Genomic DNA, 20,833 nt, shown 5'->3' with positions numbered 1-20,833 from the left:
GATGGCTTCACTGACAAGCTCACAGCTAACATGCTCAATGTTGAAAGGATGAAACCTTTTTTTCCAAGATCAAGAACAAGACAAGGGGGCTCACTCTCCCCACTCTTCTTCAACATAGTACTGGAGGTCCTAGCTAGGGCAGTCAGGTAAGAAAAGTAAAAAATATCAGGATTAGAAAGGAAGTAAAATTGTCTTTATTTGCAGGTAATATGATTTTATATTTAGAAAATTCTAAAAATTTAGCAAAGAAAACCCTGTTACATCTAATCAATTCAGAAAAGTTGCAGGATACAAAATTAACATAAAAATCAGTGTGTTTCTATACACTAAGAATAAAATTTCTGAGAAAGATATAAAGTGATCCTATTTATGATGGTATCAGAAACAATAAAATAACCTATGAATAAATTTAAGGAGGTAAAAGATCTCTGCTGAAAACTACAAGACATTGATGAAAGAAATCAAAGCAGACATAAATAAATGGAAAGGTATCCCATGACCATGGATTGGGAGAATTACTGTTGTTAGTGTCAATACTATTAAAATCCATCTATAGATTCAGTGCAATTCCTATCAAGTTTCCAACAGAATTTTTTTATTGAAGTAGAAAGACACTCCTAAAATTTATATAGAATCACAAAAGACTCTAAATAGCCAAAGAAATACTGAGACGGTATCATGCTTCCTGATTTCAAGATACACCATGAAACTACAGTCATGAAAAAAGTCTGATATTGACATAAAGATAGACAAATAGGCCAATGGAATAGAATTGAGAGCCCAGAAACAAAGGCAAGCACATATAACCAACTGATAATGATAAGGAAGCAAGAATACCCAGTGGAGATAGGTCTCTTCAATAGGATAATTGGATATCCACATGTAAAGTAATAAAACTGGGTCCATATCTTATCTCACTCATACAAATTAACTTGAAATGGATTAAAGAATTAAGTGTAAAACCTGAAATCATTAAACTCTTAGAAGAAACACAGGAGCAAAGCTCCTTGACATCGGTCTTGGTAATGATTTTTTTGCATATGATCCCTAAAGCACAAGCAACAAAATAAAAGAACCAGTGGGACTACATCAAACTGGAAAACTTCTGTACAGTAAAAGAAAACATCAACAAAGTTAAAGGACAACCTACGGAATGGGAAAAAAAATTGTAAACTACCCTTTTTTTAAAAAAAGATTTTTAAAAATAAATTTATTTTTTATTGGTGTTTGATTTGCCAACATATAGAATAACACCCAGTGCTCATCCCATCAAGTGCCCCCCTCAGTGCCCATCACCCAGTCACCCTTAACCTCCAGCCCACCTCCCTTTCTACCACCCCTAGAGTTAGGAGTCTCCCATGTTCTGTCTCCCTTTCTGATATTTCCCACTCATTTTTTCTCCTTTCCCCTTTATTCCCTTTCATTATTTTTTATATTCCCCAAATGAATGAGACCATATAATGTTTGTCCTTCTCCGACTGACTTATTTCACTCAGCATAATACCCTCCGGTTCCATCCACGTCGAAGCAAATAGTGGGTATTTGTTGTTTCTAATGGCTGAGTAATATTCCATTGTATACATAAACCACATCTTCTTTTTAAAAAAAGATTTTTATTGGGATCCCTGGGTGGCGCAGCAGTTTAGCGTCTGCCTTTGGCCCAGGGCGCGATCCTGGAGACCCGGGATCGAATCCCACGTCGGGCTCCCGGTGCATGGAGCCTGCTTCTCCCTCTGCCTGTGTCTCTGCCTCTCTCTCTCTCTCTGTGACTATCAAAAATAAGTAAAAAAAATTAAAAGAAAAAAAAAGATTTTTATTTTATTTATTTATTTATTTATTCATGAGAGACACATTTTTAAAAAATATTTTATATATTCATGAGGGACACAGAGAGGTAGAGACATAAGCAGAGAGAGAAGCAGACTCCCCCCAGGGAGCCTGATGTGAGACTCCATCCCAGGAACCTAGGATCATGCCCTGAGCTGAAGGCAGATGCTCAACCACTGAGCCACCCGGGCACCCCTGTAAACTACATATTTGATAAGGAGTTAATATCTAAAACATATAAAGAACTCCTACAACCAATAACAAGCAAGTAACCCAATTTTAAAAATGGGCAAAGGATCTCAATAGACATATACAAGAAGATATGCATGAAAAGATGCTCGGCATCACTAGTAACTAGGGAATTGCAAATTAAAAGCACAAGATACCACCACATACCTGTTAGAAATGCCATCATCAAAAAGATAAGTGATAACAAATGCTAACATGGATAGGGAGAAAAGGGAACCATTGTGCACTGTTGGTGAGATTGTAAATTGGTGCAGCGACTGTGGAAAACAGTATGGAAGATCCTCAATTAAAAATAGAACTACCATATGATCTAGCAATGCCACTTCTGGGAACATATCCAAAGGTAACAAAAATACTCCAAAAGGTGACTTCACTGCTATGTTAATAGCCCCATAATTTACAATAGACAAGATATGGAAATATCCTAAGTGTCCATCAATGGATGAACACATAAAGAAGTTGTGAGATATATATTATATAAAAATACATTATGAATATAAATATATAACAGAAATATAAATATATGTATATTGAGCCATAAAAAATGAGGAAATTCTACCATTTGCGACATAGGTGGACTTTGAAGGCATTATGCTAAGTGAAACAAGTCAATGAAAGACAAATACTATATGGTCTCACCTATATGTGGAATCTAAAAATAAAACAGAACCCAAACTTACCGGGAAAGAGATCAGACTTGTGATTATCAGTGGCATGATAGGGGGAAGGAGAATTGGAGGAAGGTGATCAAAAAGTACAAACTTCCTGTTATAAGTGAGTACTAGGGATGTAACGTGCAGGATGACGACTATGACTAACATTACTTTATGATATATAGGAAAGTAAAAAGTAAATTCTACATCTAATCTCATCAAGGAGAAAAAATTTTTCCTTTTTTTCTTTTTATTTATCTGAGAAGATGTCAGCTGAACCTATTGTAATCATTTTACAGAGTATGTGAACCAAACAAAAATCAACAAGGCAATATTGCACTTGAACCATATTTTAGTCCAAATGTAACTAACAGACGTATATAGAACATTCCATCCAAGAGCAGCAGAATACACATTCTTCCCAAGTGCACACACAACTTTGGGATAGATAACATATTAAGTTATAAATCAAGTCTTTAAAAATTTGATTGAAGTCATACCAAATGTTTATTCTGATCACATTGGAAATGAAATTGGAAGTCAATAGCAGAAGGAGGACTGGAAAACTCACAAATATGTGAAAATTAAGTAGCACACTCTTGAGTAAGCATTGGGTAAAGAATAAATCAAAAAGGAAATTAGAAAATAGCTTAAGACAAATGAAAATGGAAAACAGTATACCAAAACTTATAGGATGCAGCAAAAGCAATACTAAGAGGGAAGTTTGCTACGATAAATGCCTACTTTAAAAAGATTGTATTTTTTTTAAAGATTTTATTTTAGAGAAAGTGTGCATGTGCACCTGAGGGGGTTGGGGAAAAGCAGAGGGGGAGGGAGAGGCAGAGAATCTCATCCGATTGAGCCACGCAGCTGCCCCTTAAAATAACCTAACTTTAGTGCTTGCTTTGGCAGCACATATACTAAATAACCTAACTTTATACCTCAAGAAGCTGGAGAAAAAAAAGAACAAACTAAGCTCAAAGTTAGTAAAAGGAAGGAAATAACATACATTAGAGCAGAAATAAAATAGAAAACAAAAACAATAAAAATATCTACAAAAATAAGAGTTGTTTTTTTAAAAAGATAGACAAAATTGACAACCTCTTAGCTGGACTAAAAATCCCCAGAGGATTCAATAAATCAGAGATGAAAAAGCGGCACTTAGGTGGTGCAGTTAGTTGAGCATCTGACATTTGGTTTCGGCTCAGGTCATGATCTCAGGGTCATGGGGACTCCACACTTAGCACCAAGTCCTCTTGAGTTTCTCTTTACCTCTCCCTCTGCCCCTCCCCCACTCCTCTCTCAACTATATCTTTAAAAAATGAAAAAAGAACATTTCTGCCTCAGAAATAATTGCTTCAGAAAGGATCAAAAAGATTAAACAATTATATGGACAATTATGTGCCAACAAACCGGATAACCTAGAATAATTGGATACATTTCTAGAAGCCTACAACCCATCAAGACTACCTCTTGGGGGAATAGTCTGAACAAATCTATAACTTGTATGGAAATTGAATCAGTAATCAAAAACTTCCCAACAGAAAGGAGAAAAAATGAGTGGGAAATATCAGAAGGGGAGACAGAACATGAGAGACTCCTAACTTTGGGAAATGAACTAGGGGTGGTGGAAGGGGAGGTGGGTGGGGGTTGGGGGTGACTGGGTGACGGCCACTGAGGGGGGCACTTGATGGGAAGAGCACTGGGTGTTATTCTGTATGTTGGCAAATTGAACACCAATAAAAATAAATTTATAAAATAAAATCTGATAAACCTCCCAACAAAGGAAAGTCCGGGACCAGCTGGCATCACTGATGAATTTTACCAAATATTTAAATTAATTAATGTAAGTCATTCTCAAAATCTTCCCAAAAATTGAAGCAGAGGGAATATTTTTTTTAAATATTTATTTATTCATGAGAGACACACAGAGAAGCAGAGACACAGAGGGAGGAGAAGGCTCCATGCAGGAAACCTGATGTGGGACTTGATCTTGGGACTCCAGGATCATGCCCTGAGCTGAAGGCAGATGCTGAGCCGCCCAGGTACCCCAAAGGGAACATTTCTAAACTAATTTTAGGAGGCCAGCATTTCCATAATACCAAAGCCAGGCGGAGATACCACAACAAAAGAAAATTACAGGTTAATATCCCTGATGAATATAAATCTGAAAATCCTCAACAAAACACCAGCAAATTGAATCCTACAATATGTTAAAAGGATCATACAGCATGACCAAGTGGGATTTATCCCTGGCATACAAGGATGGTTCAACATAAAAAATTCAATTAATGGGATGTACTACACTAACAGAATACAGGATAAGGATCACATTATTGTCTTAAGACATACAGCAAAAGTATTTGACAAAATTCATCACCCTTAAACCATACACAAAAACAACTCAAAATGGATTAAAAACCTGAAACTGTAAAACTCCTAGGGGAAAACATAGGGGATAACTTTTGCAACATAGGTCATGGCAGTGGATATGACATCAAAAGCAAAAATAGACAATGGGGACTCTTTAAAGGAAACAGAATAAAAACACAACCTATGAAATACAAGAAAATATTTGCAAACAATATATCTAATAGGAAGTTAATCTGTAAAATATATTTTAAAAACTATTCAATAGCAAAAACTCTAACTCCTCAGTTAAAAAAGGGTTAAGGATCTGAACAGACATCACTTCAAAAACATATAAATGGCTAATAGGCATATGAAAAAAATGTTCATCATTAATCAAAATGCAAATCAAAACCACAATGAGGTATCACTTCACACCTGTCAAGATCGCTATTTTAAAAAAAAGACAATAAGTGTTAGAATTTGGAATAGTTGTGCACCATTGGTGGGAATGCAAAATGGTATAGCCACTTTGGAACACAGTATGAAAGTTTATCAAGAAATTAAAGATAGAACTGTATGACTCAACAGTTACACTTCTGGATATCTATTCAGAATAAAAATCATGATCTTCTAGAGATATTAGCACTCTTGTGTTCATTTCTGGTAGCCATGATGTGGAAACAATCTAAATGTCCATCAACAGATGAATGGATGTGGAAAAATTATATACATGCAATAGACTATTATTTGGACTTTTAAAAGAAGGAAATTCTGCAATATGCAACATGCATGAACCTTGAGGACATTATTCTAAGTGAAATAGCCAATCATGAAAAGAAAAATATTGCGTGATTCCACTTGTATGAGGGATCTAAAATAATAAATCTCGCAGGATAATGCATGGTGGTTGCTAGGAGCAGGGATAAAGGAGAATTAGAATTAGGGAGTTACTAATCAGTGGGCATAAAGTTGCTTTAAGTAAGATGAGTAAGTTCTAGAGCTCTGTTATACGACATTGTACTTATAGTCAGTAATGTGTTGTACACTTAAAAATTTAACATTTTATGTTAAATCTCATGTAAATCTCATGTTCAGTGTTCTTAGCACAATAAAATATTTTTAAAAAGGAAAAAGTAACTTCTGTTGCGTATATTTAACCTCAGTAAAAGAAGAAAAGGAGAAATAAAGGGTTTTCAAGATTTTTTCAAGAATAGGCAGGATGAAAAGAATGCAAAGATAAAATAGTGATAGCAATACTCTATGGTTAATGTGATTAGACAAAGTTCAAGCCATGTCCTCAGAGTTTAGAAATGAAAAACATAATTATTCAAGGAGCATAATAATTTAAGATAAAATACAAATATAACAAAATTAATAACAGCGGTAGCTAACATTTATTTAGTATATATTATGGACCAGACACTATAATGCATGTGTTATGTTTGTTTGGCATTGCCAGATTTTTTTTTTTTAAAGATTCTATTTATTTGAGAGAGAGCAAGAGTGAGAGAGATCACAGAAGGAGAGGGAGAAGCAGAATCCCCACTGAGCAATACTCCCTATGTGGGGCTCAATCCCAGGACCCTGGGATCACAACCCAAGCTGCAGGCATGTGCTTAACCAACTGAGCCACTCAAGCACCCCCACATTTTTTTTGTTTAGGCCAGATAGTAAATATTGCTGACTACAGGCCACATACAATTTCTTTTGCATATTATTCTTTGTTTTGGTTTGTTTGTTTCATTTTTACAACCTTTTAAAAATGTGAAAACCATCCCAGCCTGAGAGCTATGCAAAAACAACCTGTAGGCTGGATGAGGCCTGGGCCTGTAACTTGCCTACTCCTGGTCTAGACCTTGAGTTTTTTATCTCAGCACATACAGCTACTTAAGAAAATTCAAATGAGTAGTGTGTCCCTGAAAAGTTTGTAGAAAATACCAAAGGCAAATGTTAAGTTGAGAATTAATTGTATTTCCATGGTTTTTGTAGAAACGATGATATCACAATATTAAAGAACTAATTCAACTCATCTACCACCCTAGCACTGTAACCAAGTCCATATTACTTTCCAATCCTGGCCTTCATGCAGCATATTTTAGGGACACTAATTTTTAATGTATGTTCAGAATGTAAAAATAACTTCAGTGTTCCTATTTTTAAAGTCTCATTATAATTTTTTATAATCTAATAGAATGTTAAAAAATTTATCAGTTGGATTCCAGTCATACAGCTTCATTAGAGCTGTTGCTTTTTATTCCTTCTCTAATCAATAACATCTGAGCAGCATTTTTATTTTTATTAAAAAAATTTTTTTTTAAACAAAAACCCTTAATATACAGCTAATATTCTCTATTCTGTTGTAGTTGGGTCACTCTTTTTTTTTTTTTTTTTTTTAAAGATTTTATTTATTCATGACAGACATAGAGAGAGAGGCAGAGAGACACAGGCAGAGGGAGAAGCAGGCTCCATGCCGGGAGCCAGACGCAGGATTCAATCCCAGGACTCCAGGATCGCGGGGCCAAAGGCAGGTGCTAAACCACTGAGCCACCCAGGGATCCTGTGAGCAGCATTTTTAAACCAATGACTATAAAGCAAGATTTCCAAAGGAGGAAGGAGGAAAGGAGAGTAAAAAGAGTACATCAGGATTGAGAATGACAAAAGATGGGAGTGGAGTAGGACAAAATGATATGTTTCATACCGGAAAGATCAATTTTTCTTTCTTTTTCTTTTTTCTTTCTTTTCTTTTCTTTTCTTTTCTTTTCTTTTCTTTTCTTTTCTTTTCTTTTCTTTTCTTTTCTTTTCTTTTCTTTCTCTTTCTTTCTCTCTCTCTCTTTCTTTCTTTCCTTTTTTTTTTTTTTAAAGATTTTATTCTTAAGTGATCGCTACACCTAATGTGTGGCTCGAACTCACAACCCAGAGATCAAGAGTTGCAAGCTCTATTGACTTAGCCAGCTAGGTGCCCCTAAAAGGTCAATTTCTATTTAAGATTCATTCCACCAGGGATCCCTGGGTGGCGCAGTGGTTTGGCGCCTGCCTTTGGCCCAGGGCGCGATCCTGGAGACCCGGGATCGAATCCCACATCGGGCTCCCGGTGCATGGAGCCTGCTTCTCCCTCTGCCTGTGTCTCTGCCTCTCTCTCTCTCTCTCTGTGACTATCATAAATAAATAAAAATTAAAAAAAAAAAAAAAAAGATTCATTCCACCTTTTGGTGTTTAGTGCTATTCTTGTTTTTGGTTATGTTTGTACAGAGTTACTTTTGGCTTCTTTATTATTTCTTCTAAGACTGGTGCTATTTGTGCTTTATGACCTTCTTGCCTTTTCTTTGCTGCTCTGGCTCCAGGTATTTTCTCTAGTTGAGACTAAAGTTGTATCTCCTGGGTTGCCTGGGTGGCTCAGCGGTTGAGCCTCTACCTTCAGCTTAGGGTGTGATCCCTGAGTCCCGGGATCGAGTCCCACATTGCGCTCCCTGCAAGCCTCCCTCTCCCTCTGCTTGTGTCTGTCTCTCTCTCTGTCTGTCTCATGAGTAAATAAATAAAATCTTTTAAAAAAAAGTTGTATCTCCCTTACTTTCTTATATATTTTCATTCGTCCATTACCCTTCCCAAATACTTTAACTCAAATATGAGTAAAAATACATGTTATGATTTAAAAAATAAACACTCCCATGTACTATTATATTGAGGTCTGGCGTCTTTGGGAGTCCCTGAGACTGTTTCAGACAGTCCGCAGAGTCAGAGCTTTTTCTTTTTGAGTCACAGCTATTTTTATAACAATGCTAAAAGTTATTTATTTACCTTTTTTACCTTCTTGATTAATGCATATTTTACAAATTTCTGTTTTAGGGATCCCTGGGTGGCGCAGCGGTTTAGCACCTGCCTTTGGCCCAGGGCGCAATCCTGGAGACCCGGGATCGAGTCCCACGTCAGGCTCCCTACATGGAGCCTGCTTCTCCCTCTGCCTGTGTCTCTGCCTCTCTCTCTCTCTCTCTCTCTCTCTCTCTCTCTCTCCTCTCTGTGACTATCATAAATAAATAAACAAATAAATAAATAAATTTTTAAAAATTTCTGTTTTAATTTCTAATATGGCAGATATTAATAGATATAATCCACATAAACAAAAGCTTTTCAAATCCTTAATCATTATTAGCAATGTGAAGTAATCCTGAGACCAAAAAGTTTGAGAATGGCTTTTGTATCCTATTCTATCAACAAACATTGATTAAGCACTTTGTATTTTCTAGCAGAGTTCTAGTCTTGGAATAAGTGACAGAATTTTTCCTCAAAGATCTCACAGTTTAAATAGAGATTGATAGGGGTGCCTGGGTGGCTCAGTTGGTTAAGCATCTGCCTTCTGTTCAGGTTGTGATCTCAGGGTGTTGGAATCTACCCTTCGTCCCCACAGCAGGCTCTCTGCTCAGTGGGAGTCTGCTTCTCTCTCTCCCTCTCCCCCTTCTTGCCCCACTTGTGTGCTCACTCTCTCAAATAAATAAAATCTTAAAATAAATAGAGATTGATAAAAGGATATAAGCTTTTGGTTGTAAGATGAATCAGGTCTAATGATCTAATGCAAAATATGGTAACTATAGTTGATAGTACTCTATTGTATAATTGAAATTTAATAGGAGAATCGAACTTAAGTGTTCTCACCAAAAAAAAAAAAAAAAAAAAATGAGGTGATGGATGTATTAACTAGATCGGGGGATCCTTTCACAATGTAAATGCATATAAATTACAACAGTTTACTCTTTAAATTTATCTTAACAATGTTATATGTCAGTTACACTTCAGCAAAGCTGAAGTTTAAAAAAAGATCTCATAGTTCAGTGGAGAGCACAGAGTATAAGTATAGCTGGAGGCAGTAAGTGCAAAGATATTACATATCATGGGAATCCAGAAGGAAGGATTCTTTTTTTTCTTTCTTTTTTTTTTTTTTTTAAGATTTTATTTATTCATGAGAGACAGAGAGAGGCAGAAACACAGGCAGAGGGAAAAGCAGGCTCCATGTAGGGAGCCTGACGTGGGACTCGATCCCGGGTCTCCAGGATCACACCCTGGGCTGAAGGCAGTACTAAACTGCTGAGCCACCCGGGCTGCCCTAGAAGGAAGGATTCTTAACTACTAATTTTGAGTATGGTGCTGGTACTGGAGGAGATCAATGAGAAGTAGGAGTCATATCTGTTAAGACTTCCTAGAGGAGGTAACCAGTGAACCACTGATTCTAAAGATCAGAATGAGTTAACTGGATCATGGGGTGTGATAGGAGGCATTCTCAAACAAAGGAATGGAAGCAAAGAGTACAGTGCATGCAAACAAACACATGCATGCTGTGTTTTTGTGTGTGCCGTCAGTCTCAGGGAGAAGTGGACACAAGGCTAGAGATGTGGAGGAGCCAGCTCTTAGCCATTTTTGACCTATTAGGAGTTTGGACTTCATCCTTAGAAGGAAAAGAAGTTCCAGCTTTTTCTCCCTTTTTTAAAAGCACATATTTGGTTTTATTGCTTCTTTCTGTACATAAGAGTTTGGTTTATTAAAATGATATTAGTTAATTGTTGAGTGTCAGATTAGTTTCTAGACATGTCACAGATATCAATACTTTATATACGTACTCATTTTACTTATGAGAAAATGAAAGCTCTAAGAAGTTTAGGATCCATAGTTACCTGGAGGGTGAAATGATATTTAAATCCAAGCAGCCTTGCTCCAGGATTGGCACTGCTATTCTATAGCACCTCTTCATACAGACAAAAGGAGAAAGGGTAAAGGGCCGGGGGTGAACAGCTAGTTACAAAACCATTCTCAGAAATGAAATGAAAACTAGCTCCATGAATGTGCTATGAACTACTGAAGTGTGCATTTTGAAGGGGTGAAATTTCTGATCACATATTTTATCTCAGTAAAGTAAGTTCCTATGTTGAGATGCATAGACCTTTATAGATACAACTCAGGTAATGAAAGTAACTCTCTGACTTACATTCTAACAATAAAACCCTTCTATTAACATTTGATGATAGACATTTAGCAAATGGGATCGTAATAGGCTTCTGTGAAAATGTGAAATTTGAATCTCCCAAGGGAGCTTCAAATGCAGGTTATGAGGCATATGTGTAAATTGGGTCACAGCCCTCTACTTGATTATATGTGGAAATTCAAAGATTTCTGCAGTGAATGTGTATAAAATAAGCTTGTTCCATATCTTGACTTAACTTTGCCTTTGTGTTTACTTTTCTACCCTTGACCTTCCTGTGGATTCTCTGCTTTGTGTTGTCCATATATGGATTTATGTTTTTGCTTTAAAATCAAATGCTTAACGTCTTTTAATGTCTGCTTGTAAATACTAGTTACTCCTCAGCTCTGTGGTAACCTTGAGAAAATAGGTGGAAAAATCAGCCTTCGTACATAGTTGTATTGCTCCTTATCAAAAAATTTTTTTTCAAGTTTATGGTCTATTTTAGGAAAACATTTAACTTTATTTTTCTGTGAAACAGAATTTAACCATAGCTTTTTAAACACAGTAAAACCCTTAATGGGAAGGAATTGTGGGGTAAATAGTCACCATCCATTTAGTTCTAACGAGCAGTAATGATGATGTGTTTTCTTGTTAAAGCTAATGAATGTTAAAAGTATTTCCATTTTTTGAAAGGCAAAACTGAGAGTTGCTAGAGCTAAGCAGGATATCCAAGAGAGAAAGAATGACAGGCAACAAAGAGTGGAAAGACCAATAAATCTTTAAATCTTCAGCTTGGTAAGAAAGGACATAACACATTACAAAATCTGCATCTTTTTTTTTTTTGCAGACATTTAAATCTAACTGTGACAGTTTCTTACAACTAGCACATGTATTTTTAAGAAATTTTGTTTCCAGACCTTTGAAATAATCTGTGATTACAGACTACTGTATATGGTACTAAAATGAAAGTTTTAGCAGCATTATTCATAACATCCTAAAAGCAAAAACAACCCAAATGTCCATCAACTGAGAAATGGGTGAATAAAATTCATACAATGGAATATTTTTTGGCAGTAAGAGGAAATATATGTTGCAGCATAAATAAGTCTTGAAAACATTATGCCAAGGGAGGTAAACCAGTCACAAAAGACCATGTGTTGTTTGATTCTGTTTATATGAAGTGTTCAGTATAAGCAAATCCATGGAGATTGAAAGTAGATTAATGGTGGTCTAGGGCTGAGAAAGAGAGGATTTTGGGAAATGGGGGTGACTGCTAATGGGTGCAGAACTTATTTTGAGTATGATAAAAATGTCCTAAAATTGTGGCAAAGGTTGCACAATCCTGTGTGTCTGTATACTAAAAATCACTGAATTATATGCTTTAAATGAGTGAATTATATAGTGGATGAGTTATGTCTAAATTAAACTGTTTAATCTGTCTATCCACCTCCTGTAACTCAATAGAGTGATAACTTGAATACTGAAAAGTTCGAAAATGCATGTTGTGAGGGGAGGTAGGTACAAGGACAAAGACTATATTATACAGACTGTATCTAATCGGAACTATTCCATAAAACTTCACAATTTGAATAGAAGGATTTTATGTTTTTTTTTTTTAATTTTTTATTTATTTATGATAGTCACAGAGAGAGAGAGAGAGGCAGAGACACAGGCAGAGGGAGAAGCAGGCTCCATGCACCGGGAGCCCGATGTGGGATTCGATCCCAGGTCTCCAGGATCGCGCCCTGGGCCAAAGGCAGGCGCTAAACCGCTGCGCCACCCAGGGATCCCTGAATAGAAGGATTTTACCTCCTTCCAGGGTAAAAACTATCTCATGGTCATCCTATTTTCTCTCTTTCTTGAGAAACTCATCCTTTATTGACCTGAGGTCTCAGAGGCTAGCACTGTTGTAGCTGATGAGTCAAGTGGACACCCCTGCGGGCTGTGTTCCCAAAGCTATAGTTAGATTAGGGCAAATGGCATTCAATATATCAGACGCAAAGGTATTTCTTCCTGATTGACCATAGGTATCTTCTTCTCCTAGACTCTTTCTTTGGACAACAGAAGGAAAATCCCCTAACCAAATCCTTTGGGATTCTCTTCCCTTCTCTCTCCTAGTATCTCAGGGTATGACAGTAGAGCAAAGCTTTCGCTCCAAAGTTGTCATCTTCTTTTATCCATTTCCTTTCTTCATTCCTTTTAAGTTTCCAAGCCTTGGACCCAACGGTTATAACTGGTGAGCTTTTCTGATTTGTTCACTCTTATAGACACACACAGTAGAACTGAGAGCATGGCCATTTTCTTTGTCCTGTTGCTTGTCTAAGTGATCCCCAAATGAGTGAGTGAGCCCTTAAGTCCAGCTCTAACCAGCCACTTGCTTAGTAGGGTGAGTAGGCTGTGGATTGGAAAACCTTTTAAACACTCACAAGGTTACCTTTGAAATACTCTTATCTGCAGCACAGAATGGAATTCCACTTGGGAGTTGCTGAAGACTCTCATCTTCAAACAAGCAAAAAACCAAACCAAAACAACAACAACAAAAAACCCTACATTTCATCCCAAGGTAGGTCAATTTCTTTGCTTATTTTTCCTATCAAAGAGTAGTCTATTTAGGAAGTCTTCATTTCTTTACCTTGATTTCTCCATGGCCCTTATTTCCATTGATTTGTCAGATGTATTACCAGAAATAACATTCTTCTAGATTGGAGATCTCCTTCAGACCAAAACCCTTATTCCTCATTTTATTTGACTTCAGTGGTAGTAGTCCTGACCACTCCCTTCTCTGAACTTTCTTTTCCTTTGATTGGAAGGAATCCAATTATGCTTATTGAATCCAATTATGCTTATTGGATTCAATTACATTTTCTCACACAGAGTATCCAGGCTTACTTCTTACCTGTCAGCTGATCCATCTTTGTTTCTTGCAATGCACTGCATATTTCTTTCATCCTCTAACTGGAGTGTTTTTTTCAAGGCTGTTCATGTTGGTAAATGACCATCTGTATCTTGTTTATATTTAGACCTTGTGGTCCAGGGTAGTAGATGTGTCCAAGAGGTTAAAGGTACTTGCAAAAAATGCATAATGGTACCAAATGGGATGCTGCTGCCACTGAATGTTGATGTGGCAATCACTATAACAATCAATTAACATGGTTTTTCGGGGATCCCTGGGTGGCTCAGCGGTTTGGCGTCTGCCTTTGGCCCAGGGCGTGATCCTGGGGTCCCGCGGGATTGAGTCGGGCGTCGGGCATGGAGCCTGCCTCTCCCTCTGCCTGTGTTTCTGCCTCTCTCTCTCTCTCTCTCTCTCTCTCTCTCTATATATATATATATATATATATATATATATATATATATATATATATATAATGAATAAATGAATAAATCTTTAAAAAAACAAGACAACCCCCCCAAAAAAAATAAAAAAAAATAAAAAAATAAAAAAACAAGACAAAACAAACATGGCTTTTCTACAAGTCAGTAGTGCAAAGCTTTTCAGCCCTCCAGACCTTAACCCAGGGTTCTCTAGCCTTTAGGTAACTCAGAATCATTAAAGATAGGTTCAAATAGATTTCTATACCCACTCCAATCCTGTGATTCATACTTTAAGTGGGTCCCAGGAATCTGCAGTTCTAAAAAGCATCCAAATGATTTTGATGCAGTTGGTCCAGCCATCATTCTTGGAGGAAACAATGCCACAATACCCTTTCTTTAGGCTATATCCCTAGAGAATAAAGGCAGAACTAATAGTCATTTGCAAAATATAAGTTGTCTAGGACCTGAAATATATCTGTTTCTGAAATCATAGTACTAACCACCTTATATTTGTTCATCCTCACCCTGGGAAAAAATGGATTCATTTCCATTTTTTATAGTGAAGGTCTAAAAGAAGCAGGCAACCAGTTCTCACTATCAGTTTATTACCACCTTCACAGGAATTTCAGAATTGTCTGAAAGAGTCCTGGAATCCAGAAGCACCCAAGGGAATTAGCAACAAGAAATATATAGTAAGTAGGTTAGTTAATGAGGTTATGGTGTTAGGTGTTGTTTCACATTAAGATACTCTACTACACATGCATTTTGGGGAAAACGTGTATATCCTCTAATATTTTGACTTGATTTAGTTTGATTTCATACATGGCCTGCTATCCACAAGCTTTCCTGGTGCTCCTTTTCCTGGGGATGAAAGCCCTACAGGATTATGTGAATAGCTGTCCAACCCCAAAGCTGATTTCTCCAGGTTGGCATCACAAACCCTGAAGGACTACTTTATTTATAGCTGCAGAAGCTAGTTCTCTTGACTAGGCTCTTTAGCCTCACAAATATTAAGAATCCAGAAAAATCAGTATTCTTTTCTTATAGCAATGTCTTTAGGAGATAGAATCTTAAGCTCAGAAGTCAAGCCTCCCATGGCTCACATCTGCCTGGGGAGATAATCACCTCACATGATGTCTTGTTGACATGGTTGTCACGTTGTTTTGTTACAAGAGATCTTGGTTGTGGAGTGAGGTCAGTAAGGTTAATAATGTAGGTGTGGTTTTTAGTTCAGAGGGGCAACTTGACAGTAGCTTCTATTTTTAAATGTACTAGGAGAAAGTATATTGTATTCATAGAGTATGTGTTTTATTATTAGTGACTTGAATGCATCCTTGAGCGTTTTCATATACCCTAATTATTTCTAGTACTACAGATTCCATTTTCTGCTAGGTGACAGTGTGGATGCAAAATTGTGAATAAGGAGGCATCAAATACAATCAGGCCATCAAATACAATCAGACTGGATTTCAGCTCTAGTGAGTAAAATTTAAACTTTCTCCCCTCTGTCCTCCATCTTTTAAGATGAAAAACTTTGGAATATACTCTAATGTTGTGTTTCTGTAAAGTTGGCAAAAATTGCTTACTCAGAATAGTTTGGTTGAACTCACACAAGATTATCTTTTTAGATATTGTGGAATCTTTTGTGATTCTATACAGAGTATTCAGGGTTGTTTAAATGCGGTTTCAATGCCAGAAATAGTGTTATAACTGCTTCTCTGGCAAGCCTGAAACCAGCCCATGGCTGGCCTCTCTATGGTAGTTGCAAGAGGACAACCAAAGATAATGCTTTCGTATCTTGGATACTGGTAAGCTTTGGCAACAAACAATCTCCATATCTCCTAAGGGAGTCAGCCTATCAAGCTAATTTTGAGGAAAAGAGAGTAGAATGACGGCTATGAGTCAGAATAGGGGCCAAGATTCCCAATGTTGCTTCTTTTCCTCCATTCTCTAGAACTGAGGACTGCACTTTGTTTTAACAGTGTCTTTTTGCATAAACATGTAATGGGAATTCCATGTGTGTCAGAGAAATTAGTTTGACCTCCCAAGGGAGGTCATAGTAGAAAGCTTTGGTTTGGTACTCAAAATGTAGTTTCAGGATCAGCAGTACCACATCATCTGGGAGCTTGTTACACTCCATAAACTCGGGCCTCATCCCATACCTGCTGAATCAGAATTTCTAGTTTAACAAGATCCCCAGGTGATTTTTATACCTTTTCAAATTTGAGAAACATTGACATAGGGAGTTATGGCTATATATTTTTACTGGTCATGACCCCACTATTTTCCAAGCTTTTTTGATTGTTAAAATGGTTGTGAACATGTCAGAGCTACCAGAACTACAACATATTGGTGTGAGGGAGGTGTTTATATGTGGGGGTGATAGGCCTTCCATGCAGAGGCCATATAATACCCAGCATAAACAGTTCTGATGATATTGTTCTTAATCTGGGACCATGAAGGATAGTGTCATATTTTTGATATCTGACTACTGTCTTGCTCTACTTGGATAGAGACATCAAGAAAGTGGAAAACAGTTCACAGTTCTTTATAAAACACACACCTTTACTGTAAATAGCAAATAGTTCATTTTGGAAACAAAAAGGGCAATTAAATTTTTGTTTAAAAAATTGAATATAATTGACACACAAAAAGGATACTTTTAAAATAAAGTTTCGTTTTGCATCAAGTTTGTAGATTTTTTTTTTGGGGGGGAAGGTCACTTTGTCTAAGTGTGCCTGATATAAATGTCTATTCTAATGTGTGATGTTTAAAGGAATTAAGTGAATGTGAAAAACCTAGGCACTAAGGTGTGGAGTAGGGTGTCCTTTAAGTCAGAGTTGTGGCAGGGTCTCTTTAGTAGGTATCAGGAGCATCAGGACCACTGGTGAGGAAGGTACTCTTGCAGTTGGGGCTTATAGTTATCCAACTCTGTGGGGAAAGGGAGACCCACGGCTTTGGCAGAAGCTCGCTCCTGGATTGCTTTTCGACTATCATCTCCTTTTGCTTTCTGTTCAGGGAAGAGTTAAATGACCAGGAAGAGTCACATAGGCATTGAAGCTTGGACTTTCTATTTTGTTTTTTTGTCACTCTGAACTTTTGGGAGTGTGGCATTTCTTTTTTGGCTGCTTTAGGCATCTGGCTCCTGCTGATGCATATACCAGAGGGTCAGGTCAGGCCTGTGTGCTGCAGGTCCTTTCTCCTGTACTTTAAGAAGATGACATTTTACATCAGAATGCAGTACACATGTCATTCAAAGGCCATTCTGAAGCTTCTGGAGCCCAAGCAATCACTCAGTTTGTCATGGCTGCAAATATTTGAAAAGTCAAATCCATGTATGGAACAGTTTGTTAGGCTGCTGGTGGAGGAAAACAAGAACAAATTGAAATTAGTTGTTTGGAGGAATATTTTGGCATGGTTTCTCTGAAGTTGGGTAAACATAATTTGTCCATGTATCCATCTGGGCGCACAGTAGCAGTCCTTCTGCCCACAGAAATAATTTGTACACATCAGACAAGAGTCTGAATCTCCATGACATGGGTAGACTGTTACTGTGTATTTGTTTGTACACACTCATATATTATCTCTCTCTATAGTATTCAAGATAGAGTCTTCCCTGGGGCTACCTTGCTTTCTCCAGAGAGCTGTAGTCGGCTCTGGCAGTATATTCTACTTCTTCAAAGGCTAGTATACATGTCAGGCTGATGGGTGCTCTGCTTCTTGTCTGCCTAGCTTGGATGCTATCACAGCCATGGTATTCTAGGGCTTCAAATCTGACCTAGGGTAAATCTTATGGCCTAGACTTCTTGCTCAAAGCCTCCCCTAGAGAGCATGTTTGAGAGGAAATTGACACCTTTAGAATTTTTCACTAAGCCTGAAGTTCCTATCAGGTGAGGGTAACTATTGCTTTTCTCTCCTTAGCTTTACTATATCCTCACTCACCCACCTGGCAAAGTGATTTTTACCATTAAAAGTATAAGTTTGTTTACTTCAGAGAACAAGGTGGTTTTATTGGACTTCTTATTCTCTCACTAGCTTTTATGGAGAGAAAAAAAATCCTGTCCCATAAACTAAAATTATAGCATTATAATGTTGCATCATCATATCATTTGATTACCCATTACAGTAAATCCATGAATAAACCCTTTATCACATCCTTTCTCTGCCTTTTGGCTGTTGATTTACTACCATGCATTTCATACTTTCCAAAGCAGGCCCCATACTTTATTGTCTAAAGCATCATAAGCATGAGATGTGGTGAGTGTCACTCACTATCATCCCTCCTTCCTACTGTCTTTTTTCTTGCTTCTGGCATTTCCCAGTGAGTGGTGGACCTGTGTGACAGTTGGAATTCACAATGGTGACCTTGAGCATACACTTGTGGTTTATGAAATTGGTTGGCCAAGGACTGCCTCTTGAAAATTTTCTTCTACAAAATTTATTTCAAAGAAACATACTACTGGATCAATTCTTTAGTTAACATTGGGGAATTTGCTTCATTATTTTTAAACATATAGGAAAAGTGCTGCATATGTGATCAAATAATTCAACTTGAATTAGAATGATGAACATAATTTACTCTCACATTTGTGGATGACATGTAGGTCAGCCTTCTTGGAGTCTGTTTTGGATTTAGGTGGGCTGTCAAGGTCAGCCAATGCTATCTTTGACTACAGCAAACATATAGTTGGAGTGGCTAAGGCAAGAAGGGGAAGAAGATAGGGTCATTCCTCTACTTCTGGGTTTCCAGTCAGTTATGCCAGGAAGAACAAGGTAGCTGAACTCTTAGAAAGCTCCAGAGCCTTTCCACATGGAATGCATTTGGAGAGGAAAACAGAATTTAATGAAGGTCAGGAAATGTAAGCCAGAGAGAAGATGAAGTACAGGTAAATCAAAGCCTGGTTCAGCAACATCTGCCTGGGGTTTCTTCTTAGGTGTGAGGCTAGGGATGGGTGGGGGGTGTCATTCATGAAGTTATGCTAAACAGTCTGGGGAAACTGTGAGTCCTCTGGGGATATTTGTTAAACATGCGGACACTTAGGCCTGTCTCTCAGAGATTCTGATTCAGTAGATCTGAGGTGGACTCTTGGAATCTGTATGTTTACAAGTGCTCCAGGTGAGTTTTATGATTGGGTAATTTTGAGAAGCACTCTGCTGCTAGACTATATTTATTTTGTTGGATGGAGCTCTGTGTTGGCTGGCTCCCTAGGGGTCAAGTGAGTGATGCATAGTGAATCACTGAATCATAGTATATCCATGGTATATCCATAGTAAATCCATGGGTATAATAATCTCATGGATACCTTCTTTTTTTTTTTTTTTCATGGATACTTTCTAAAGAGGTCATTTCAATATGTCCTTCAATGAATTCTCCTAGAACAGTTTTTCAGCCCACTTGAAATTTGGTAGATGAACTTGGTCTGATTAAAGACAGGAAAAAGTACATCTCTGAACTCACTGCCTCTTCATCTTCCAAAATGTCTTTCAGAATATTGATGTACATATATTAGCAACTCACAGAGTAACTATTAGCTGTGAAATGAAACAGGAATCATAGGCTTTGAATTTACATTATGGACATAAAGCTTTTAAATATGTGTAGCCTAAAATAACATATGCCATGGTCAAAAGAAAATGTTAAATAAAATGGAAAATAAAACTCTTAGATTCCTGTACACTGATGGTGGATGACTTGTGCATGGTAGGGGCTTGAAAAACACTGGAAGATTTCCAACACCCTGGTAAGTGGAAATTTTGTGGTTAAGTACAATATTTATGTGTTAGTTAGGACTAGCTGGCTACACAGGTATCTGAAGGAAACTTCTAGCCTTAGTAGAAAGAAGGGCTTTCTTGGGGCAGACCTGAGAACAAGAGAGCAACTGGGCTTCAGAGAGAGAATAAAACTAGGGAACAAATAGGAAGCTAGCACAGATCTAAGGGGTGCTGATGCTCCCTTTCCATCTGCTTTTGTATTCATATTTACTTCTTATTTATGTACAGACCTGGTTTCTCTGTACTACTCTCCATTTGACAGAAAAATGACTACCTGATAGCACCTAACTTTACATGTTACAGTTCCAGCCTCATGGAGACATTGCCTTGGCTGTTCTCATGGTTCCTATTCCAAACCCACAGGAGGGGAGATCCGATTGGCCTGGTTTGAGTCACATCCCTGGGGTCATGGTAAACACAAGGCTCCTAGAGTCCATGTTTCTGGAGGTGGGAAATGGAATATAGAGATATAATCCATGAGAAAGGAATATCCTTGTGAGATGATCTGCTTGCCCCAGAATACAGCCACTACAATATATTTTGTTGAAGATTTTTGTGATTATTGTTTTCAGTGGGGCTAGACTGTATCACTCCATTAAGTTATTCTCATGGTTGCAGTGTCTCATCACCACAATACTGCTTCCCTTCTGTGCTTTTACATGTGCTAACAGATTTATTCATTCCTACCCTTCTTTGCCTGACTAACCTTTATTCATGTTCA

General features: G+C 37.5%; 1 protein-coding gene across 7 annotated transcripts in view; it reads left to right on the top strand.

Annotated features, from left to right (window-relative positions):
- FRMD5 (FERM domain containing 5) overlaps positions 1 to 20,833 on the top strand; it is a 311,143-nt gene that overhangs the window by 87,000 nt on the left and 203,310 nt on the right. Inside the window, exon 1 of one of the 7 annotated variants that reach the window (XM_077880889.1) lies at positions 13,486 to 13,591. The exons of the other annotated variants lie outside the window; for them this stretch is intronic. The gene's annotated coding sequence lies outside the window, so the exon portion shown is untranslated. Of the gene's footprint in view, positions 1 to 13,485; positions 13,592 to 20,833 lie in introns of those variants that run through there. 7 annotated transcript variants of the gene reach the window in all.

Source organism: Canis aureus, chromosome 32 (assembly GCF_053574225.1).
Source record: "Canis aureus isolate CA01 chromosome 32, VMU_Caureus_v.1.0, whole genome shotgun sequence".
NCBI classification, from domain to species: domain Eukaryota; kingdom Metazoa; phylum Chordata; class Mammalia; order Carnivora; family Canidae; genus Canis; species Canis aureus.
Note: the sequence above shows the minus strand (reverse complement) of the source record. Positions and strands in the feature narration are given on the sequence as shown.